The 24496-nt window shown below is 51.3% G+C and overlaps 1 pseudogene; it reads left to right on the forward strand.

Moving 5' to 3' along the window:
* Positions 1 to 1330: 1330 nt before the first annotated feature.
* On the forward strand, positions 1331 to 1449 carry LOC122903732 (annotated as a pseudogene).
* Positions 1450 to 24496: the final 23047 nt, after the last annotated feature.

Below are 24496 nucleotides of genomic sequence, written 5' to 3' on the forward strand. Positions count from 1 at the left end.
AAATGGAGTTAAATTTGTTGGACATCTAGATCCTAACCAAATGGGATGAAATGCTAGGGCGCTGTTTGCTGGAACTGGGTTTGTACTTTTGAAATCTGCTGGTGAACACATTCTGTGCTTAACTGATTGATAAATTTGCCATCTAAAGAATTCTGTTGTAACAACTCACCATTGGTTTATATTTAGTCTTAAGTAGAGGTTAAGGTATTTCTAAGAGTACAAAATTCTGTTAAGTGTAATTAAGACTGATGGAAATGAGAAAAGCAACTCTGTATGTAAAAAGTAGGAGATATGTAAAAGAGAGATAAACAGCCCTAAGGCCACTGTCAGAGCTAAATCCATTCATAAAAGAATGGAAGGGGAGACTGATCACCTCCCATTAGCCAGGGATACCAAAAGGGGAGGATGTCCAACCTGTTTGAATCTGGAAAATGCCTGACTGTGTCTCTATGGCTCCACCGCTTCCACTATGGAGTCTGAATGGACTGCACCCTAAATCTTGCAGGGCTTCATATGGCATAACGGTCATCTACTCCGTGGAGTAGCCCAGTCCAGGGTTTATACAGACAGACCTTAAATAAGACGCTCCTAAGTTCCCACGAGGGACACGAGCAGGACAGCATCCAGGGACAGCCCTGCTCCAATGGCAGAGCAGATCACAGCTGTTCTCTCTGGGCTCCTCCACCCAGAATCTGGGAGATGGAACAGGGGAAATTCTATGCAATGAATTTGGACTCTGCTTAGCACCTCTGTGTTGGCTCTCAGCCCTAGAAAAACGAGAGCCTGAGGGTCCATTTTGAGTCTAGGAAGCCATCTTCCAAGAGGAAGAAAACTCTCTGAAACTCCGTGAGCTGCTCGTCCCTCTTCTCTGATGTCTGGACTCAATGGGTCACACAAGGGCCTATGGGAGGAGCTCGGGAGTCAAGGCTTCAAATCTTGGCCATCGGAGGCTGCCAGGGACCTGACCCGATTGATACACGTGCAGCTGCTGGCACGTTTCTGAATATGCTGGCTCTCTGCAGCCTCTGCATCTTTGAACAACATGTCCATCTGTCTGAAACATCATTCTGTTCCAAGCACTTAGAAACCCTCCACTACCTCCTCCTTTGTACAGAATGGGTATGACCACAAGGCATCAGTAGCCCAAGAAGGCCGGGGGCCAATGTAACTATGAACGAGAGAGATATGGTAGCTAACCAAGACTGGACAAATTAAGGTAACAGTAGGGTATGAGAAAGTTCAGCTTCCTCCAGCAAGGGGAGGGCGGTTCCATGTTATATAGGGTGTCACGTACACTCATCTGAGAATATCGGGTAAGAACCTTATGATTGTCTACGGCCATACCACCCTGAAGGTGCCAGATCTCGTCTGATCTTGGAAGCTAAGAAGGGTCGGGCCTGGTTAGTACTTGGATGGAAGACTGCCAGGGAATACCGGTTGCTTTTGCTTTGATCTCCAAGAGGGAATTTCTTGGGACGGTGGGCTACTGCAGGCTGTGGATGCTACCTTCACGGAGATGGCACAACCTCTCTACGAACTGGCTAAGGGAGGACTCACTATGGTAGAGTGTGGACAGCTGAGGCAGAAGGAGCATTTCGGGAATGACAAAGAGCCTTACTGTGTGCCCCAGCATTGGTCATCCCAGATGTTACCAAGCCCTTCCACTTGTATGTGAAGGCAGGGCTGACTAAAGAAGTTTTGACTCAGACTCTAGGGTATGGTGAAGGCCAGTGGTCTATCTTAGCAAGAAACTAGATCCAGTAGCAGCTGGGTTCCCCCTTTGCTTCTGCATAATTGCTGCCATGGCCCTCCTAGTCAAGGATGCATGCAAATTGACTCTGGGTCAAAATCTCATATTGACCACCACCCACGTTATCAAGGGCCTTCTCCGGACTCCACCAGACCGATGGATGACGAACGCCCGGGTAACGGGGTATCAGGCCCTTCTCCTCAATGAACCAAAAGTGGCCTTCCGACCCCCAGCAGTGCTAAATCCAGCCACACTGCTGCCAGAAGAGCTAGCTGACCACACGACTGTGGGGAGGTCTTAACCCAAGTCACAGGAATAAGGCCGGATCTCAGAGACACTCCCCTCCCGGATGCGGAAATGACTCTGTTCACAGAAGGGAGTAGTTACATGGTCAGTGGAAAAGAGGTATGCGGGGGCTGCAATGGTTTCTCCTGGGCAGAGACTCTGGATGTCAGCCCTGCCACATAGGATCTCGGTGGAAAAGCAAAGCTGATTGCATTCACCAAGGCACTACAGATGGCCGAGGCCACAGGCACTAACTGGAAACTACAGTGTGCCTACTGGCCCCAGAGCTGTGAGCAAGAAGAATGAATCGGACTCTTAAAGAGACCTTGACAAAACTAATTCTGGAAACTGGCGGTGGATGGGTGGATCTCCTTCCTTTGGCCCTCCTTAGAGCCCGATGTACACCTTATTTAAGCAAGGTGACCCCATTTGAAATATTGTTTGGGAGACCCCCCCACTCTGTCCTCGGCTACAGGAGGTTGCCCTAGCAGAATGACGGATCAGTCTGTACTCCAGTCACTGCAGGCATTACAATCTGTCTTAAAAAAAGCCCATACAGGAATCCGAGTTGCCCACACTGGAACAGAGACGGTGGAACCACATCCTTACCAACCCGGGGACTTGGTTTGGATACGTCGCTATCAAGTGGGGAATTTGGAGCCTCGTTGGAAGGGACCATTTACTGTTATCCTAACCACCCCCACAGCAGTAAAAGTGGAAGGCATCAGGGCCTGGGTTCATGCGGGTCATGTCAAACGAGCTGAGAGTAAGGATGCCCTCCAGAAATGGGAAATGCAGCCAAAGGACCCTGCTGACCATGGACTGAAACTAAGACTAAAGAAACTGTGAGTGTATTGTTGCTATACTAAAGAAAATTGGGGCGATAAAATGTTAGTCTTATATGTTCAATATAAGGTAGAACCATCTGAAAAGTCAAGGATTTGACTAATCTCCAAAGAAAAGGGGGAAATGTAAGGGTCTGCCCCTCCCAGAGGAACTTGCTTGTGGACCCTGAATGTAAGGGTGGGGCAGACAGGGTGGAGACATCCAATCAGTAGGCCGTATGTATATCCACTGGGAAGGTTGAAATTCAATTGGCCACCTGTGTAGGGGCGGGGCTCAACCACCCCCATAAAGGTTGCTCTGCCAGGCTGCCAAGGGGGGCTCCTGCAGGAGGGCCGGGGGGCTCCTGCAGGAGGGCCGGGGGGCTCCTGCAGGAGGGCCGGGGGGCTCCTGCAGGAGGGCGGGGGGGGCTCCTGCAGGAGGGCCGGGGGGGGGGGCTCCTGCAGGAGAGCCGCGGGCTCCTGCAGGAGAGCCGGGGCTCCTGCAGGAGGGCCGGGGGCTGCTGCAGGAGAGCAGCGGCTGCTACAGGAGGGATGAAGTCCGCGGAGAGCGGTGAAGTCGGCGGAGAGCGGTGAAGTCGGCGGAGAGCGGTGAAGTCGGCGGAGAGCGGTGAAGTGGAGCGGAGAGCGGTGGAAGTCGCAGAAGAGCAGGGGAGTCAACGGTGTATAGAAGAGCTGTAACAGCTCTTGTAAGAGCTATAACCGCGTTTGGCGGTCCAGCCTCCAGCCTCCGGCGGCGGCCCCGAGCGCCGCCGCCTGCACCCTCCGGCGGGGGCCCCGAGCGCGGCCGCCTGCAGCCTCCGGCGGCGGCCCCGAGCGCCGCCGCCTGCAGCCTCCGGCGGCGGCCCCGAGCGCCGCCGCCTGCAGCTTCCAGCCTCCGGCCGCGGCCCCCAGCACCGCCGCCTGCAGCTTCCAGCCTCCGGCGGCGGCCCGGAGCACCGCCGCCTGCAGCTTCCAGCCTCCGGCCCCGAGCACCGCCACCTGCAGCTTCCAGCCTCCGGCGGCGGCCCCGAGCACCGTCGCCTGCAGCTTCCAGCCTCCGGCCTCGAGCGCCGCCGCCTGCAGCTTCCAGCCTCCGGCCCCGAGCCATCGCCTGCAGCCTCCGGCGGCGGCCCCGAGTGCCGCCGCCTGCAGCTTCCAGCCTCCGGTGGTGGCCCCCAGCACCGCCGCCTGCAGCTTCCAGCCTCCGGCGGCGGCCCCGAGCCATCGCCTGCAGCCTGCAGCCTCCGGCGGCACTTGCTCAGGCTTTTGTCTCTGGATTTGGTGTCACCGATGGCCGTGGAATGTCGGGGTGGCCTCATGGGCCATGGACGAGTTTCCCTCTCTAGGGATTTGGCCGAATCCCAAGATTTTGGGGTCATTCTGTGGGATGGGAGTAGTCCATTCAGATTTTTTACCTCAGGTGTGCCACTAAAAGAGGGAATCCAGAGCAGAGCCCTGGGGAGGGGCGACTGGAAAACCTGAACTCTGGTTAAGATTGGGGGCCTAGGGGTGTGGCAAACCCCATATGCGGGACTTTGCTACAGCCACTGAGAGTTCATACTTGAGGACAGGGCTCACACTGAGGGTCACAATGCATGTCTGTGCTCAATGCAGTCCTCAAACATGGGCGGGGACTCATGGGCCATGCTGGTTTCTCCTACACTGAACTTTGGACAACATGCCAACCACAAGGTTTCTTGCCATGGGAAAGGAGGAATTCTGATTTCTGCATCACGTTCACCCCTGGGCAGTGATTGGAGATAAGGTCTAGGTTCTGAAGCCTGAAAACCGAGGTTGGGAAGAGATGATGACATAAGGCCATGGCGGGTCCGATGTGCCCAGTGTGTGGTCAGCTGCCTGGATGTTGGTCAGGAGGCCTAGGCTCAGGCTGTGTCAGACATTGTATTAGTGCCCAGGTTAGACTATATAATTTGGGTACAGTCAAGTGCCATGTAGGTTTATCTTCATTTAAGGTGTCTGGGAAATTCATCAGGGCAACATTTTTCTTCTGGAGGGCAGGCAGAGTGCTGCATTGTGGGTCTGGAATTTCCAAACTTGAGGGCTTCGGAGTCAGGAGTGTGAGGACAGAAGTCTGAGAACACAAGCTAGACTTAGGTTTCAGGGCAAGGGCATGGCAGGCACCCTCTGCAGATCTGAATTGAGATCTTTTGCATCTGATGTCAGGGCGAGGATCAGACTTGGCACAAGTTGGAGTTTCTGTCCATGATGGCCCCTTCATGAAGCAGGGCGGAATCTCGGGCCTATGGAGGTTTTCCAACGTTGGGAGTTGTGGAATGCTCCAAACTGCAAAGATTCCTTCTGCGGGACAATTGAGACCTGTTGGATAGCTCCAGGACGTGCCATATAGAATGACTCCAGAGCACTGTTCTAGGGATGGATGCCTGGGCAGCCTGCCTTGCATTCCAATTGTCTCTTATCAACAAGACAGGTTTGATCTGATGGTTCTGGAGCAACTGGGGGGATGAGCTGAAATGGACTACCCTGAGGATGGGTACTAATGTGGATTTGTGTCCAGGGAGACCTTGGAGTGGGGCAGTGGCACACAGGCCCTGAAGGATTCTCCTAACCAGAGGTTTGAGATATCTCCAAAGAACAAGTTTCCCATGTGGAGACGAGACTTTTCTGATTGGTGCCTCAGGAAACCCCCATATGCTGATATTGGAAACCAGGCCTCTGAGGAGAGATACCTTGAAACCAAAGCAATGGGTCCGATTAGGGCCTAGGGGTCTGTCCGGTTCAGTCTTCTTCCTTGGGGACATCCATCTACGGTATGAGTGGAGGTAGATGCTCAGCTGGTGTTAGACTGCCCTTGTTTGTCCCGGGCTGCCTCCACTATTGGGATGGCCTTGGGGACTTAGGAGGTTTCTCCTAATCTGTACGATTGTGGACAATGGAATGGGCAGAATTCCCATGGAGTGGGCAGGCAGAGTCCTGATGTGTGGCTCTAGGGACCCCAGCATGGAGAGTGTGTGGGCCAGGACTGTGGGGACAGAAGTCTGAAAACACAAACTCGACTTAGGTTTGAGGTCGTAGGTATGGCAGGCCCAATCTACAGACAGTGATGAGAACTCTTTGGGATATGAATAAAGAGCGAGTGTGAGGCGCTTATTCAGGATTTTGTCTCTGGATTATGTGTCAACGATGGCCGTGGAATGTCGGTGAGGCCTCATGGGCCATGGACGAGTCTTCCTCTCTATGGATTTGGCCCAATACTAATTATTTTGAGTCAACCTGTGGAATGGGAGGAGTTTTTTCAGTTTTGTTACGTCAGGTGTCCCACCAAAAGAGGGATTCCAAAGCAGAACCCTGGGGAGGGGCTAATGGACAACACAAACTATGGTTAAAAATTGGGGCCTAGTAGCATGGCAAGCACAATATGCTGTCTCTTGTTCCAGTCACTGAGAGGCCTTACTTGAGAATTGGGCTCACACTGAGGGTCACAATGAGTATTTGTGCCAACGTGGCCCTCAAACATGAGCGGGGCCTCATGGACCACACTGGTTTCAACTATACTGAATGTTGGGCAACATAAACCACAAGGTTTCTTGCCATGGGGAAGGAGTCCTGATTTCTGCATCATGTTCAACCCTGGCCAGTGATAAGAAATGAGGTCTAGGTTCTGAAGCCTGAAAACCGAGGTTGGGAAGACATGAAGACCTAAGGCCATGGCGGGTCCGATGTGCTCAGTGTGTGGCCAGCTTGCTGGGTGTGGGTCAGGAGGTCCAGGCTCAGGCTGTGTTAGAAAGGACATTAGTGCCCAGGGCAGCCTGTATGATTGGGGTACAGTCAAGTGGCATGCAGTTTGATCCTCATTTGGGGGTTCTGGGTAGCCCCAGAGGGCAATGATTTTCTTCTGGAGGACAGGCAGAGTGCTGCATTGTAGTTATGGAAATGCGAAACTGGAGGGTTTGTGGGCCAGGAGTTTGAGGAAAGAAGTCTGAGAACACAACTAGGCTTAGGTTTCTCGGCGAGGGCACGGAAGGCACACTCTTCAGAGCTGAATTGAGATCTCGTGCATCTGAAGTCAGGGCGAGAATCAGATGATCGCTCAGGTTGGAGTTTCTGTCCCTGATGGCCCCTTCATGTAGGGGGGTGGATCACGATATCAAGGGGTTTTTCCAACGATGGGAGTTGTGAGATGCTCCAAACCACAAAGATTCTTCTGCGGGACCATTGATACCTTTGGCTGGCTCCAGGACTTCCCATACAGAACGAGCAGGGTTCTAAGGATGGATGGCTGAGCAGCCCGCCTCATTCCAATTTTCTCCTAGCGACAGGACAGGTTAGATCTTCTGGATCTCGGGAAGCACCTGAGGGGTCTGCGTTGAAATGGAATCTCCTGCGGATGAGTCCTAATGTGGGTTTGTGTCCATGGAGACCTTGGAAAGCATCGGTTGCCCCGGGTCCCTGAGGGGTTTTCCTAACCAGAGGCTTTGACACAGATAGAATGCACACGTTTCCCATGTGGAGACTAGATTTGTTCTGATGGGTGCCTCAAGAACAGCCATATGCTGCTATTGGGATCCAGGCCTCTGAATAGAGATGCCTGGAAACCAAAGCAATGGACCAATTTGGGCCTAGGGGCCTGTTTGTTCCAATTTACCTCTGGGGAAATCTGTCTACATGTCTGAGTGCAAGTAAGTGCTCAGATCGGCTCACATTGCTCCTGTTTGTCCTGGGCAGCCAACACTATTGGGATGGCCTCATGGATGTTGGAGTTTTATCCTATTTGTAGGGGTATGGCCAATGGAATGTGCAGAATTTCCTTGGAGAGGGCAGGTACAGTCCTCAGGATTGGCTCCAGAGGCCTGTGAGAGTAGGGTGTGTGGGCCAGGGTTTGGGGACAGTTGTTTGAAAACACAAACTAGGCTTAGGTTTCAGATCTTAGGTATGGCAGAACTGATCTACAGACCGTGAGAAGAACTCTTCTGAATATAAACAAAGGGCGAGTGTGAGGCACTTGTTCAGGCTTTTGTCTCTGAATTTTGTGTCAACATTGGCTCTGGATTGTCGGGGAGGCCTCATGGGCACTGGACGAGACTTCATCTCTGTGGATTTCGCCCAATCCCAATTGTTTTGGGTCAATGGGCAGGAGGAGAACTTTCTGTTTTGTTACCTCAGGTGTCGCACCAAAAGAGGGATGCGTAAGCAGAGTCATGGGGAGGGGAGAATGGACAACCAGAAATCTGGTTAATAATTGGGGCCTAGGGGCATGGCAAGTCCATTATGACGTCTAATGGTCCAGCCACTGAGAGGATTTCCTAGAGGACAGGCTTCACGCTGAGGGTCACAATGCGTGTTTTTGCCCTGGATGCACTCAAGCACGGGCGGGGCCTCATGGTGAACACTGGTTTCTTCTACACTGAACGTTGGACAACATGCTAACAACAAGGTTTCTTGCCATGGGTAAGATGAGTTCTGCTTTCTGTATCATGTTCACCCTTGGCAGGGTTTGGAGTTAAAGTCTAAGTTCTGAAGCCTGAAAAGCTAGGTTGGGAAGAGATGGCGAGGTAAGGACATGGCAGGTCGGAGGTACTTAGTGTGTGGTCAGCTCTTTGGGTGTTGCTCAGGAGGTCCGGGCTTAGGCTGTGTCAGACAGTGCATTAGTGCCCAGGTTAGACTATATAATTTGGGTACAGTAGAGTGCCGTGAAGCTCTATCCTCATTTGGGGTGTCAGGGAAGCTCGATAGGGCAGCATTTTTCTTCTGGACGGCAGATAGAGTGCTGCATTGTGTGTCCTGAATTGCCAAATGTGAGGGCTTAGGGGCCAGGAGTGTGAGGAGGGAAGTCTGAGAACACAAGCTAGACATAGGTCAGGGCAAGGGCAAGGCAGGCACACTCTGCAGAGCTGAATCAAGATCTCGTGCATCTGACGTCAGGACGAGGATCAGACATTGGCTCATGTTGGAGTTCCTGTTCATGATTTCCCCTTCATAAAGGGGTGGGGTGGATCACAAAGCTATCGAGGTTTTCCCACATTGGGAGTTGTGAGAAGCTCCAAAAGGCAAGGATTCCTTCTGCAGGATATTTGAGTACTGTTGGAAGGTTCCAGGACGTCCCATATGGAACGGCTCCACAGCAGGGTTCTAAGGGTGGATGCTTGAGGAGCCCGCCTCGCATTCCAATTGTCTCCGCGACAAGACAGGTTAGATCTGCTGGCTCTGGGGGAGCAACCAAGGGGACTGATTGAAAATGAATCTTCTGCAGATGGGTCCTAACGTGTGTTTGTGTCCATGGAGAACTTGGAATGGGGCGGTGGCCCTCGGGCCCTGAAGGATTCTTCAAACTGGAGGTTTTGAGAAAACTCCAAAGGACAAGTTTCCCATGTGGAGACGAGATATGTTCTGATTGGTGCCTCAGGAAACCCCAATATGCTGATATTCGAAACCAGGCCTCTGAGGAGAGATACCTGAAAACAACAGCAATTGATCTGATTCGTCCCTAGGGGTTTGTCTGGTTCAATCTTCTTCCTTGGGGACATCCATCTATGGTAGGAGTGGAGGTAGATGCTCAGCTGGTGTCAGACCACCATTGTATGTCCCGGGCGGCCTCCACTATTGGAATGGCCTTGGGGACATTGGGGCTTTCTCCAAATTTGTACGATTGTGGACAATGGAAAGGGCAGAATTCCTGTGGAGTACGAAGGAAGAGTCCTAATATGTGGCTCCAGGGTCCCCAGCCTGGAGGGTGTATGAGCCATAACTGTGGGGACAGAAGTCTGAAAACACAAACTTGGCTTAGGTTTGGGGTCGTAGGTATGGCAGGCCCGATCTACAGACTGTGAGGAGAACTTTTCGGGATATGAAGAAAGAGCGAGTATGAGACACTTATTCAGGCTTTTGTCTCGGGATTTTGTGTGAACCATGGCCGTGGAATGTCGGGGAGGACCCATGGGCCATGGACGAGTCTTCTTCTCTGTGGATTTGGCCCGATCCCAATTGTTTTGGGTTAATCTGTGCGATGGGAGGAGTTTTTTCAGTCTTGTTACCTCAGGTGTCGCACCAAAAGAGGGATTCTGAGACAGAGCCCTTGGGAAGGGCGAATGGACAACCCGAACTATGGTTAAAAATTGGGGCCTAGCGGCATGGCAAGCCCAGTATGCCATCTCTTGTTCCAGCCACTGAGAGACCTTCCTTGAGGACTGGGCTCACTCTGAGGGTCACAATGCGTGTTTGTGACCAATGTGGCCCTCAAGCATTGGCGAGGCCTTATGGTCCACACTGCTTTCAACTACACTGAAGGTTGGACAATATGCCAAACACAAGGATTCTTGCCATGGGGAAGGAGTTCTGGTTTCTGCATCATGTTCAACCCTGAGCAGTGATTGGAGATAAGGTCTAGCTTCTGAAGCCGGAAAACTGAAGTTGGGAAGACATGACGATGTAATGGCATGGAGAGTCCAATGTACTCACAGTGCAGTCAGCTGGCTGGGTGTGGGTCGGGACGTCCAGCCTCTGACTGTATCACAAAGGACATTAATGCCCAGGGCAGCCTGTATAATTGGGGTACAGTCAAGTGGCATGCAGGTCGATCCTCATTTGGGGTTTCTGGGTCACCCTAGAGGGCAATAGTTTTCTTCTGGTGGGCAAACAGACTGCTGCATTGTAGTTATGGAATTGTGAAACTGGTGGGTTTGTGGACCAGTAGTGTGAGGAAGGAAGTCTGAGAACACAAGCTAGGCTTAGGTTTCTAAGCGAGGGCATGGCAGGCACACTCTGCAGAGCTGAATCAAGATCTCGTGCATCTGAAGTCAGGGCGAGGATCAGATGATCGCTCAGGTTGGATTTTCTGTCCCTGATGTCCCCTTCATGAAGGGGGCGGTGATCATGAGGCCATGGATATTTTCCCACAATGGGAGTTGTGAGATGCTCCAAACTGCAAAGATTCTTCTGCGGGACCATTGAGACGTGATGTTTGGCTCCCGGACTTCCCATACTGAATGATTCCGAACAGAGTTCTAAAGATGGATGGCTGGGCAGCCCGCCTCGCATTCCCATTGTCTCCTAGCGACAAGATAGGTTCAATCCGCTGGATCTGGGGGAGCAACTGAGGGAACTGAATTGAAATAGACTCTCCTGCATGGATCCTAATATGGGTTTGTGTCCATGGAGACCTTGGTATGAGGCGGTGGCACCAGGGTCCTGAGGGGTTCTCCTAAGCAGAGGCTTTGACACAGCTCCAACGCACAAGTTTCCCATGTGGAGATGAGATTTGTTCTGATGGGTGCCTCAAGAAACAGCCGTATCGTGGTATTGGAATCCAGACCTCTGAGGAGAGATGCCTGGAAACCAAAGCAATGGATCTGATTGGGGCCTAGGGGCCTGTTCATTCCAATTTACCTCTGGGGACATCTGTCTACTTGTCTGAGTGCAGGTAGGTGCTCATATGGGCTCTGATTGCCCCTGTTTGTCCTGGTCAGCCAACTCTATTGTGATGGCCCCAGGGTTTTTAAGGTTTATCCTATTTGGAGGGCTGTGGCCAATGGAATGGGCTAAATTCCCTGGTAGAGTGCAGGTACAGTCCTCAGATTTGGCTCCAGGGGCCTGAGCCAGTAGGGTGTGGTGGCCAGGGCTTTGGGGACAGTTTTCTGAAAACACAAACTCGGCTTAGGTTCTGGGTCATAGGTATGGTAGGACTGATCTACAGACCGTGAGGAGATCTCTTCAGGATATGAACAAAGGGCGAGTGTGAGGGGCTTGCTAAGGCTTTTGTCTCTGGATATTGTGTCACCGATGGCTGTGGAATGTCCGGGAGACCTCATGGGCAACGGACGATTCTTCCTCACTGGAGATTTGGCCTGATCCCAAGGGTTTGGGGTTATTCTGTGGGATGGAGGAGTCCGTTTTTTTTTTGTTTGTTTGTTTGTTTGTTTTTTTAACCTCAGGTGTCCCACAGCAAGAGGGATTCCAGAGCAGAGCCCTGGGGCGAGGCGACTGGACAACAAGATATCTGGTTAAAAATTGGGGCCTAGGGGCATGGCAAGCCCATTATGATGTCTAATGGTCCAGCCACTGAGAGGACTTCATAGAGGAAAGGCCTCATGCTGAGGGTCACAATGCGTGTTTATGCCCTGGCTGCACTCAAGCATGGGCAGGGCCTCATGGTGAACGTCAAATTTCTCCTACACTGAATGTTGGACAACATGCCAAACACAAGTTTTCTTGCCATGGGTAAGGAGAACTTCTGCTTTCTGTATCATGTTCACCCCTTGGTAGGGTTTGGAGTTAAAGTCTAAGTTCTGAATTCTGAAAAGCTCAGATGGGAAGAGATAATGAGATAAGGCCATGTCAGGTCCGATGTACTCAGTGTGCGGTCAGCTCTTTGGGTGTTAGTCAAGAGATCTGGGCTCAGGTAGTGTCAAACAGTGCATTAATGCCCAGGTTAGACTATATAATTTCGGTACAGTAGAGTGCCTTGTAGGTCTATCTTCATTTGGGGTGTCGGGGAAGCTCGATAGGGCAGCATTTTTCTTCTGGAGGGCAGGTAGAGTGCTGCATTGTGGGTTCTGAATTGCCAAACGTGAGGGCTTGGGGGTCAGGAGTGTGAGGATGAAAGTTGGAGAACACAAGCTAGACATGGGTTTCAGGGCAAGGGCAAGGCAGGCACACTCTGCAGTGCTGAATCGAGATCTCGTGAATCTGACGTCAGGAGAGGATCAGACGTTGACTCATGTTGGAGTTCTTGTTCATGATTTCCCCTTCATCGAGGGGTTGGGGGGCATCACAAAGCCATCGAAGTTTTCACATTTTTGGAGTTGTAAAATGCTCCAAAAAGCAAGGATTCCTTCTGCAGGACATTTGAGACCTGTTGGATGATTCCAGGACGTCCCATATGGACGGTCGCCCTAGCAGGGTTCTAAGGGTCGATGCTTGGGCAGCCCACCTCACATTCCATTTGACTCATAGTGACAAGACAAGTTCGATCATCTGGTTCTCGGGAAGCAACCAAGGGGGCTGAATTGAAAAGGAATCTTCTGCGGATGGGTCCTAACGTGGGTTTGTGTCCATAGAGAACTTGGAATGGGGAGATGGCCCTCAGGCCCTGAAGGATTATCTTAACCAGAGGTTATGAGACAACCCCAAAGGACAAGTTTCCCATGTGGAGACAAGATTTGTTCTGATTGGTGCCTCAGGAAACCCCTATGTGCTGATATTGGAAACCAGGCCTCTGAGGAGAGATACCTGGAAACCACAGCAACGGATCTGATTCGGCTCTAGGGGTCTGTCCAGTTCAATCTTCTTCCTTGGGGACATCCATATATGGTAGGAGTGGAGGTAGATGCTCAGCTGGTGTCAGACCATCGTTGTTTGTCCTGGGCGGTCTACACTATTGGGATGGCCTCGGGGACTTTGGAGCTTTCTCCGAATTCGTACGATTGTGGACAATCGAATGGGCAGAATTCCCATGAAGTGGGAAGGCAGAGTCCTGATGTGTGGCTCCAGGGTCCCCAGCCTGGAGGGTTTGTGGGCCAGGACTATGGATACAGAAGTCTGAAAACACAAACTTGGCTTAGGTTTGGGGTCGTCGGTATGTCAGGTCCGATCTACAGACCGTGAGGAGAACTCTTCAGGATATGAAGAAAGAGTGAGTTTGAGGCACTTATTCAGGCTTGTATCTCTTGATTTTGTGTCAACCATGGGCATGGAATGTCGGGGAGGCCTCCTGGGCCATGGACAAGTCTTCCTCTCTGTGGATTTGGCCTGTTCCCAATTGTTTTGGGTTAATCTGTGCGATGGGAGGAGTCATTTCAGTTTTGTTACCTCAGGTGTCGCACCAAAAGAGGGATTCTGAGACAGAGCCCTGGGGAAGGGCGAATGGACAACCCGAATTATGGTTAAAAATTGGGGCCTAGCGGCATGGCAAGCCCAATATGCCGTCTCTTGGTCCAGCCACTGAGAGACCTTCCTTGAGGACTGGGCTCACTCTGAGGGTCACAATGCATGTTTGTGACCAACGTGGCCCTCAAGCATGGGCGGGGCCTCATGGGTCATGCTGGTTTCCACTAGACTGAAGGTTGGACAACATGCCACCCACATGTTTTCTTTCCATGGGGAATGAGTTCTTTTTTCTGCATCATGTTCAACCCTGGGCAGTGATTGGAGATAAGGTCTAGCTTCTGAAGCCAGAAAACCGAGGTTGGGACGACATGACGACGTAACGCCACGGAGTGTCTGATGTACTCAGTGTGCCGCCAGCTGGCTGGGTGAGGGTCGGGACGTCCATCCTCTGGCTGTATTAGAAAGGGCATTAGTGCCCAGAGCAGCCTGTATAATTGGAGTACAGTCAAGTGGCATGCAGGTCGATCTTCATTTGGGGTTTCTGGGTAGCCCCAGTGGGCACTGGTTTTCTTCAATTGGGCAGGGAGAGAGCTGCATTGTAGTTATAGAATTGCAAAACTGGAGGGCTTGTAGACCAGGAGTGTGAGGAAGGAGGTCTGAGAACACAAGCTGTGCTTAGGTTTCTGGGCGAGGGCACGGAAGGCACACTCTGCAGAGCTGAATCGAGATTTCGTGCATCTGAAGTCAGGGCAAGGATCAGATGATCGCTCAGGTTGGATTTTCTGTCCTGATGGCCCCTTCATGAAGGGTGGGGGGGTTATCACGAGGCCATGGAAATTTTCCCACAATGGGAGTTGTGAGATGCTCCAAACTGCAAAGATTCTTCTGCGGGACCATTGAGACCTGATGTTTGGCTCCTGGACTTCCCATACGGAACGATTCTGAGCAGGGTTCTAAGGGTGGATGGCTGGGCAGCCCGCCTCTCATTCTGTCTCCACCGACAAGACAGGTTATATCTGCTGGTTCTGGGGGAGCTACCAAGGGAGCTGAGTTGAAAGAGACTCTCCTGCGAATGAGTCCTAATGTGGGTTTGAGTCCATGGACACCTTGGTATGAGGTGGTGGCACCGGGGCCCTGAAGGATTCTCTTAAACAGAGGCTTTGACACGGCTCCAATGCACAAGTTTCCCATGTGGATATGAGATTTGTTCTTATGGGCACCTCAAGAAACAGCCATATGCTGCTATTGGAATCCAAGCCACTGAGGAGAGATGCCTGGAAACCAAAGCAATGGATCTTATTAGGGTCTAGGGGGCCTGTTCGTTCTAATTTACCTCTGGGGACATCTGTCTACTTGTCTGAATGCAGGTAGGTGCTCAGGTCGGCTCTGATTGCCCCTGTTTGTCTTGGTCAGCCAACTCTATTGGGATGGCCTCTGGGTCTTTGGAGGGTTATTCTATTTGTAGGGTTGTGGTCAATGGAATGGGAAGAATTTTCTTGTAGAGTGCAGGTACAGTCCTCAGATTTAGCTCCAGGGGCCTGAGCCAGTAGGGTGTGGTGGCCAGGGCTCTGGGGACAGTTTTCTGAAAACACAAACTTGACTTCGGTTTTGGGTCTTAGGTGTGGTAGGACTGATCTACAGACAGTGTGGAGAACTTTAGGGATATGAACAAAGGGAGAGTGTGAGTCACTTCCTCAGGCTTTTTTCTCAGGATATTGTGTCACCGATGGCCGTGGAATGTCTGGGTGACCTCAGGGGCAATGGACGAGTCTTCCTCTCTGTGGATTTGGCCCGATCCCAAGGGTTTGGTTTCATTTTGTTAGGGTGGGAGCAGTCACTGTTTGGTTTTTTGTTTTGTTTTGTTTTGTTTTTTTAACCTCTGTGTCCCACAAAAAGAGGGATTCCAGAACAGAGCCCTGGTGAGGGGCGACTGGAAATGCAGAAATCTCGTTAAAAATTTGGCCCTAGGGCCATGGCAAGCCCATTAACGTCTCAATGTCCGGCCACTGAGAGGACTTCCTAGAGGACAGGACTCACGCTGAGGGTCACCATGCATGTTTATGCCCTAGCTGCACTCAAGCATGGGCCTGGCCTCATGGTGAAGGCTGGTTTCTCCTACACTGAACGTTGGAAACATGCCAACCACAAGGTTTCTTACCATGGCTAAGGAGGAGTTCTGCTTTCTGTATAACGTTCAACCCTTGGCAGGGTTTGGAGTTTAAGTCTACATTCTGAAGCCTGAAAAGCTAGGTAGGGAAGAGATGAAAAGCTAAGGCCATGGCTTATCCGATGTACTCAGTGTGCGGTCAACTGTTTGGGTGTTGGTCAGGAGGTCCGAGCTCAGGCTGTGATAGACAGTGCATTAGTGCCCAGGTTACACTATATAATTTGGGTACAGTAGAGTGCCTTGTATGTCTATTCTCATTTGGGGAGTCGGGAAATCTCCATAGGGAAACATTTTTCTTCTGGAGGGCATGTAGAGTGCTGCATTTTGGGTCCAGAATTGCCAAACGTGAGGGCTTGGGGGCCAGGAGTGTGAGGAGAGAAGTCTGAGAACACAAGCTAGACATAGATTTCAGGGCGAGGGCAAGGCAGACACATTCCACAAGGCTGAATCGAGATCTTGTGCATCTGAAGTCAGGGCGAGGATCAGACGTTGGCACAGGTTAGAGTTCCTGTTCATGATTTCCCCTTCATAAAGGGGTGGGGGGGCATCACAAAGCCATCGAGGTTTTCCCACGTTGGGAGTTGTGAGATGATCCAAAAGGCAAGGATTCCTTCTGCAGGACATTTGAGACCTGTTGGATGCTTCCAGGATGTCTCATATGGTACGTTGCCAGAGCAGGGTTTTAAGGGTGTATGCTTGGGCAGCCCGCCTTGCATTCCAGTTGTCTCCTAGTAACAAGACAGGATCGATCTGCTGGCTCTGGGGGAGCAACCAAAGGGGTGAGTTGAAAAGGAATCTTCTTCTGATGGGTCCTAAAGTGGGTTGTGTCCATGGAGAACTTGGAATGGGGCGGTGGCACACGGGCCCTGAAAAATTCTCCTGACCAGAGGTTTTGAGACAACTCCAAAGGACAAGTTTCCCAGGTGGAGACGAGATTTGTTCTGATTGGTGCCTCAGGAAACCCCAGTATGCTGTTATTCAAAACCAGGCCTCTTAGGAGAGATACCTGGAAACCACAGCAATGGATCTGATTTGGCCCTAGGGGTCTGTCCAGTTCAACCTTCTTCCTCGGGGACATCCATCTATGTATGAGTGGAGGTAGATGCTCAGCTGTGTCAGACCACCATTTTTTGTCCCGGGCAGACTACACTATTTGGATGGCCTCAGGGACTTTGGAACTTTCTCCAAATTTGTACGATTGTGGGCAATGGAATGGGCAGAATCCCTATGGAGTGGGCAGGCACAGTCCTGATGTGTGGCTCCAGGTTCCCCAGCCTGGAGGGTGTGTGGGACAGGACTGTGGGGACAGAAGTCTGAAAACACAAACTTGGCTTAGGTTTGGGGTCGTAGGTATGGCAGGTCCGATCTACAGACCTTGAGGAGAACTCTTCGGGATATGAAGAAAGAATGAGTGTGAGGCACTTATTCAGGCATGTGTCTCTGGATTTTGTGTCAACAATATCCGTGGAATGTCGGGGAGGCCTCATGGGCCATGGACAAATCTTCCTCTCTGTGGATTTGGCCTGATCCCAATTGTTTTGGGTTAATCTGTGTGATGGGAGGAGTCCTTTCAGTTTTGTTACCTCAGGTGTCCCAGCAAAAGAGGGATTCCAAGACAGAGCCCTGGGGAAGGGCGGATGGGAAACACGAACTATGGTTTAAAATTGGGGCCTCGGGGCATGGCAAGTCCAATAAGCCGTCTCATGTTCCAGCCACTGAGAGGCCTGACTTGAGAACTGGGCTCCCGCTGAGGGTCACAATGTGTGTTTGTGATCAAGGAGGCCCTCAAATATGGGCGGGGCCTCATGGGCCACACTGGATTCAACTACACTGAATGTTGGACAACATGCCAAACACAAGGTTTCTTGCCATGGGGAAGGAGTTCTGATTTCTGCATCATGTTCAACCCTGGGCAGTGGTTGGAGATAAGGTCTAGCTTCTGATGCCTGAAAAATGAGGTTGGGAAGAAATGACGATGTAAGGCCATGGAGGGTCCGATGTGCTCAGTGTTTGGCCAGCTGGCTGGGTGTGGGTAGGGAGGCCAGGCTCATACTGTATCAGAAAGTTCATTAGTGCCCAGGGCAGTCTGTATAATTGGGGTACATTCAATTGGCGTGCAGGTCAATCCTCATTTAAGGTTTCTGCATAGCCCCAGAGAGCAATGGTTTTCTTCTGGAGGGCAGGCAGAGTGCTGCATTGTAGTTATAGCATTGCCAAACTGGAGGGTTTGTGGACCAGGAGTGTGAGGAAGGAAGTCTGAGAACACAAGCTAGGCTTAGGTTTCTGGGCGAGGGCACAGCAAGCACACTCTGCAGAGCTGAATCGAGATCTCGTGCATCTGAAGTCAGGGCGAGGATCAGACGATCGCTCAGGTTGGACTTTCTGTCCTGATGGCACCTTCATGGGGGGCGGTGATCAGGAGGCCATGGAGATTTTCCCCAGATGGGATTTGTGAGATGCTCCAAACCACAAAGATTCTTCTGTGGGACCATTGAGACCTGATGTTTGGCTCCCAGACTTCCCATAGAGAATGATTCCGAGCAGAGTTTTAAAGATGGATGGCTGGGCAGCCTGCCTCTCATTACCATTGTCTCCTAGCAACAAGACAGGTTCGAACCACTGGACCTGGGGTAGCAACCCAGGGGGCTGAGTTGAAATGGACGGATGAGTCCTAATGTGGGTTTTGTCCATGGAGACCTTGGTATGAGGCGGTGGCACCAGGGCCCTGAAGGGTTCTCCTAAGCAGAGGTTTTGACATGGCTCCATCGCACAAATCCCATGTGGAGATGAGATTTGTTCTGATGGCTGCCTCAAGAAACAGCCATATGTTGGTATTGGAATCCAGGCCTCTGAGGAGAGATGCCTGGAAACCAAAGCAATGGATCTGATTAGGGTCTAGGGGCCTGTTCATTCCAATTTACCTCTGGGGACATATGTCTAGGTGTCTGAGTTCAGGTAGGTGCTTAGGTGAGCTCTGATTGTCCCTGTTTGTCCTGGTCAGCCAACTCTATTGTGATGGCCCCGGGGTCTTTAAGGTTTATCCTATTTGGAGGGTTGTGGCCAATGGAATGGGCTAAATTCCCTGGTAGAGTGCAGGTACAGTCCTCAGATTTGGCTCCAGGGGCCTGAGCCAGTAGGGTGTGGTGGCCAGGGCTTTGGGGACAGTTTTCTGAAAACACAAACTCGGCTTAGGTTCTGGGCCATAGGTATGGTAGGACTGATCTACAGACCGTGAGGAGATCTCTTCAGAATATGAACAAAGGGCGAGTGTGAGGGGCTTGCTAAGGCTTTTGTCTCTGGATATTGTGTCACCGATGGCTGTGGAATGTCCGGGAGACCTCATGGGCAACGGACGAGTCTTCCTCTCTGGGGATTTGGCCTAATCCCAAGCGTTTGGGCTCATTCTGTGGGATGGGAGGAGTCCGGTTTTGTTTTTGTTTTTGTTTTTTTTTTTTTTTTTTTTTTTTTTTTTTACCTCAGGTGTTCTACAGCAAGAGGGATTTCCGAGCAGAGCCCTGGGGCAGGGCGACTGAACAACCAGAAATCTGGTTAAAAATTGGGGCCTAGGTTCAGTGGGTTAAGCCACTGCCTTCAGCTCAAGTTCATGATCTCAGGGTCCTGGGATCGAGTCCCGCATCGGGCTCTCTGCTCAGCAGGGAGCCTGCTTCCTCCTCTCTCTCTCTCTCTGCCTGAGTCACTCTGCCTACTTGTAATCTCTCTCTGTCAAATAAATAAATAAAATCTTAAAAAAAAATTGGGGCCTAGGGGCATGGCAAGCCCATTATGATGTCTAATGGTCCAGCCACTGAGAGGACTTCATAGAGGAAAGGCCTCATGCTGAGGGTCACAATGCGTGTTTATGCCCTGGCTGCACTCAAGCTTGGGCAGGGCCTCATGGTGAATGTCAGTTTCTCCTACATTGAACGTTGGACAACATGCCAACAACAAGTTTTCTTGCCATGGGTAAGGAGGAGTTCTGCTTTCTGTTTCACGTTCACCCCTTGGTGAACCCTCAGGTCCAGGCTCAGGCTGTGTCAGAAAGGGCATTAGTACCCAGGGCAGCCTGTATATTGGGGTACAGTCAAGTGGCATGCAGGTCAATCCTCATTTAAGGTTTCTGCATAGCCCCAGAGGGCAATGGTTTTCTTCTGGAGGGCAGGCAGAGTGCTGTATTGTAGTTATGGAGTTGCCTACCTGGAGGGCTTGTGGACCAGGAGTGTGAGGAAAGAAGTCTGAGAACACAAGCTAGGCTTAGGTTTCTGGGCGAGGGCACGGCAGGTACACTCTGCAGAGCTGAATCGAGATCTCATGCATCTGAAGTCAGGGTGAGGATCAGACGTTGGCTCAGGTTGGAGTTCTTGTTCATGATTTCCCCTTCATAAAGGGGTGGCGGGCATCACAAAGCCATCGAGGTTTTCCCACTTGGCTGATGTGAGATGCTCCAAAAGGCAAGGATTCATACTGCAGGACATTAGAGAAGTGTAGGATGGTTCGAGGGTGTCCCATACGGAACGTCGCCCTAGCAGGGTACTAAGGGTGGATGCTTGGGCAGCCCGCCTCGCATTCCAATTTTCTCCCAGTGACAAGACAGGATTGATCTCCTGGCTCTGGGGGAGCAACCAAGGGGGCTGAGGTGAAAAGGACTCTCCTGCGGATGGGTCCTATTGTGGGTTTGTGTCCATGGAGAACTTGGAATGGGGTGGTGGCCCATGGGCCCTGACCTAACCGGAGGTTTTGAGACAACTCCAAAGGACAAGTTTCCCATGTGGAGACGAGATTTGTTCTGATTGGAGCCTCAGGAAACCCACATATGCTGATATTGGAAACCAAGTCTCTGAGGAGAGATACCTGGAAACCACAGCAATGTATCTATTAGGCCCTAGGGTTCTTCCAGTTCAGTCTTCTTCCTTGGGGACATCCATCTATGTATGAGTGGAGGTAGATGCTCAGCTGGTGTCAGACCACCTTTGTTTGTGGCCCTCATTGTTTGTCCTGGGTGGCCTGCACTACTGGGTTGGCCTCCAGGACTTTGGAGTTTCTCTGAATTTGTACGATTGTGGACAATGGAATGAGCAGAATTCCCGTGGAGTGGAAAGCAACAATCCTGATGTGTGACTCCCGGGTCCCCAGCCTCGAGACTGTGTGGGCCAGGACAGTGGGAAAGAAGTCTGAAAACACAAACGTGGCTTAGGTTTGGCATCGTAGGTATGGCAGTTTCGATCTACAGACCGTGAGGAGAACTCTTCGGGGTATGAAGAAAGAGCGAGTGTAAGGCGCTTATTCTGGCTTTTGTCTCTGGATTTTGTGTCAACGATGGCCGTGGAATGTTGGGGAGGCCTCCTGGCCATGGAAGAGTCTTCCTCTCTGTGGATTTGGCCTGATCCCAATTGTTTTGGTTTAATCTGTGCGATGGGAGGAGTCCTTTCAGTTTTGTTACCTCAGGTGTCGCACCAAAAGAGGGATTCCGAGACAGAGCCCTGGGGAAGGGTGAATGGACAACCCAAACTATGGTTAAAAATTGGGGCCTAGGGGCATGTCAAGCCCAATATGCCGTCCCTTGTTCCAGCCACTGAGAGGCCTTCCTTGAGGACTGGGCTCACGCTGAGGATCACAATGCATATTTGTGACCAGCACGGCCCTCAAACTTGGGCAGAGCCTCATGGGACAAGGTGCTTTCAACTTCCCTGAACTTTGGACCACATGCCAACCACAAGGTTTCTTGCCATGGGGAAGGAGTTCTGATTTCTGCATCATGTTCAACCCTGGACAGTGATTGGAGATAAGATCTAGTTTCTGAAGCCTGAAAACCAAGGTTGGGAAGACATGACAATGTAACACCATGGAGGGTCCAATGTGCTCAGTGTGTGGGCAGCTGGCTGGGTGTGGGTCAGGAGGTCCAGGCTCAGGCTGTGTCAGAAAGGGCATTAGTACCCAGGGCAGCCTGTATATTGGGGTACAGTCAAGTGGCATGCAGTTCGATCCTCATTTGGGGTTTCTGGGTCGCCCCAGAGGGCAATGGTTTTCTTCTGGAGGGCTGGCAGAGTGCTTTGTTGTAGTTATGGAGTTGCCTAACTGGAGGACTTGTGGACCAGGAGTGTGAGGAAAGAAGTCTGAGAACACAAGCTAGGCTTAGGTTTCTGGGCGAGGGCACGGCAGACACACGCTGCAGAGCTGAATCGAGATCTCATGCATCTGAAGTCAGGGCGAGGATCAGACGATTGCTCAAGTTGGAGTTTCTGTCCCTGATGGCCCCTTCATGAAGGGGAGAGTAATCACGAGGCCATGGAGGTTTTCACACAATGGTAGTTGTGAGATGCTCCAAACTGCAAGGATTCTTCGCAGGACCATTGACACCTGATGTTTGGCTCCCGTACTTCCCATAGAGAACGATTCCGAGCAGGGTACTAAGGATGGATGGCTCTGCAGCCAGCCTCTCATTCCAATTGTCTCCTAGCGAAAAGACAGGTTCTATCTCCTGGGTCTGGGGGAGCAACCGAGGGGGCTGAGTTGAAATGGACTCTCCTGCGGATGGGTCCCAATGTGGGTTTGTGTCCATGGAGACCTTGATATGAGGCGGTGGCACCGGGGCCCTGAAGTGTTCTCCTAAGCAGACGCTTTGACAAAGCTCCAACACACAATTTTCCCATGTGGAGATGAGATTTGTTCTGATGGATGCCTCAAGAAACAGCCGTATGTTGGTATTGGAATCCAAGCCTCTGAGGAGAGATGGCTGGAAACCAAAGCAATGGATCTGATTAGGGCCTAGGGGCCTGTTCATTCCAATTTACCTCTGGGGACATCTGTCTTCGTGTCTGAGTGCAAGTAGGTGCTCAGATGGGCTCTGATTGCCCTTGTTTTTCCTGGTCAGCCAATTCTTTTGTGATGGCCTCGGGGTCTTTGGAGGTTTATCCTATTTGTAGGTTTGTGGCCAATGGAAAGGGCAGAACCCTTGTAGAGTGCAGGTACAATCCTCAGATATGGGTCCAGGGTCCAGAGCCTGTATGGTGTGGAGACCAGGGCTTTGGGGACAGTTGTCTGAAAACACAAACTCGGCTTAGGTTTCGGGTCGTAGGTATGGCAGGACTGATCTACAGACCATGAGGAGAACTTTTCGGGATATGAAAAAAAGGCGAGTGTGAGGTGCTTGCTCAGGCTTTTGTCTCTGGATATTGTGTCACTGACGGCCGTGGAATGTCCGGGTGACCTCATGGGTAATGGACGAGCCTTCCTCCTCGGGGAATTTGGCCCGATTCCAAGAGTTTGGGGCCATTCTTCGGAAAGGGAAGAGTCTGTTTTGTTTTTTTACCTAAGTTGTCACACCAAAAGCGGAATTCCAGAGCAGAGCCCTGGGGAGTGGCAAATGGACAAACCGACCTCTAATTAAGAATGGGGGCTAGGGTCATGGTAGCGCCATATACAGGCTTTTGGTCCAGCCACTGACATGCCTTACTTGGTGACAGGACACACGCTGAGGGTCACAATGCGTTTTTGTGCCCAATGCAGCCCTCAAGCATGGTCGGGGCCTCATGGGTCATGCTGGTTTTTCCTACACTGAACGTTGGACAATATGCCCACCACAAATTTTCTCCAAGGGGAAGGAGGAGTTCTCATTTCTGCATCACGTTCACTCCTTGGCAGTGATTGGAGATAAGGTCTAGGTTCTGAAGCCTGAAAAACGAGGTTGGAAGTGATGACGATTTAAGGCCATGGTGGGTCCTATGTGCTCAGTGTGCGACCAGCTGTCTGGGTTTTGGTCAGGATGTGTGGGCTCAGGCTGTGTCAGATAGGACATTAGTACCCAGGGTAGACTCTATAATTGGGGTCTAGTCGAGTTGAATGCAGGTTGATCTTCATTTGGGGATTCTGGATAGCCCCATAGGGCAACGTTTTTCTTCTGGAAGGAAGGCAGAGTGCTTCTTGTGACTCCGGTATTGTCAAACTGGAGGGCTTGTGGGCCAGGAGTGTGAGGATGGAAGTCTGACAACAGAAGCTAGGCTTATGTTTCAGGGCGGGGGCATGGTAGGCAAACTCTGCAGAGCTGAATCGAGATCTCATGCTTCTGAATCAGGGCGAGGATCAGATGTTTGCTCAGCTTGGAGTTTCTGTCCATGATGGCCCTTTCATGATGGGATGGGACATCACGGGACAAAGGAAGTTATCCCATGATGGGAGGTTTGAGATGCTCCATGCAGCAAGTATTCCTTCTGCAGGACAATTAAGACCTGTTGGATGCCTCTAGGACCTCTCATACGGAATGACTCCAGAAAAGGGTTCTAAGGATGGATGCCTGGGCAGCCTGCATTGCATTCCAGTTGTCTTCTTGTGACAAGAAAGGTTCTATTGGCTGGCTGTGGGGGAGTAAAGAGCATCCTGCAATGGGCTACAATGTGGGTTTGTGTCCATGGAGACCTTGGAATGAGGCAGTGGCACCGGGGCCCTGAAAGATTCTCCTAACCGGAAGTTTTGACACAGCTCCAATGAGCACGTTTCCTATGTGGAGACAGTTGTGTTCTGATGGGTCCCTCTAGAAACCCAGTTCTGCTGATATTGGAAACCAGGCCTCTGGGGATAGATGCCTGGAAACCAAAGCAATGGATCTGATTAGGGCCTAGGGGCCTGTCAGGTTCAATTTTCTACTCTGGGGACATCTGTCTATGGGTCGGAGTGGAG

The sequence above is a fragment of the Neovison vison genome, chromosome 3 (assembly GCF_020171115.1).
Source record: "Neovison vison isolate M4711 chromosome 3, ASM_NN_V1, whole genome shotgun sequence".
Classification (NCBI taxonomy): Eukaryota; Metazoa; Chordata; class Mammalia; order Carnivora; family Mustelidae; genus Neogale; species Neogale vison.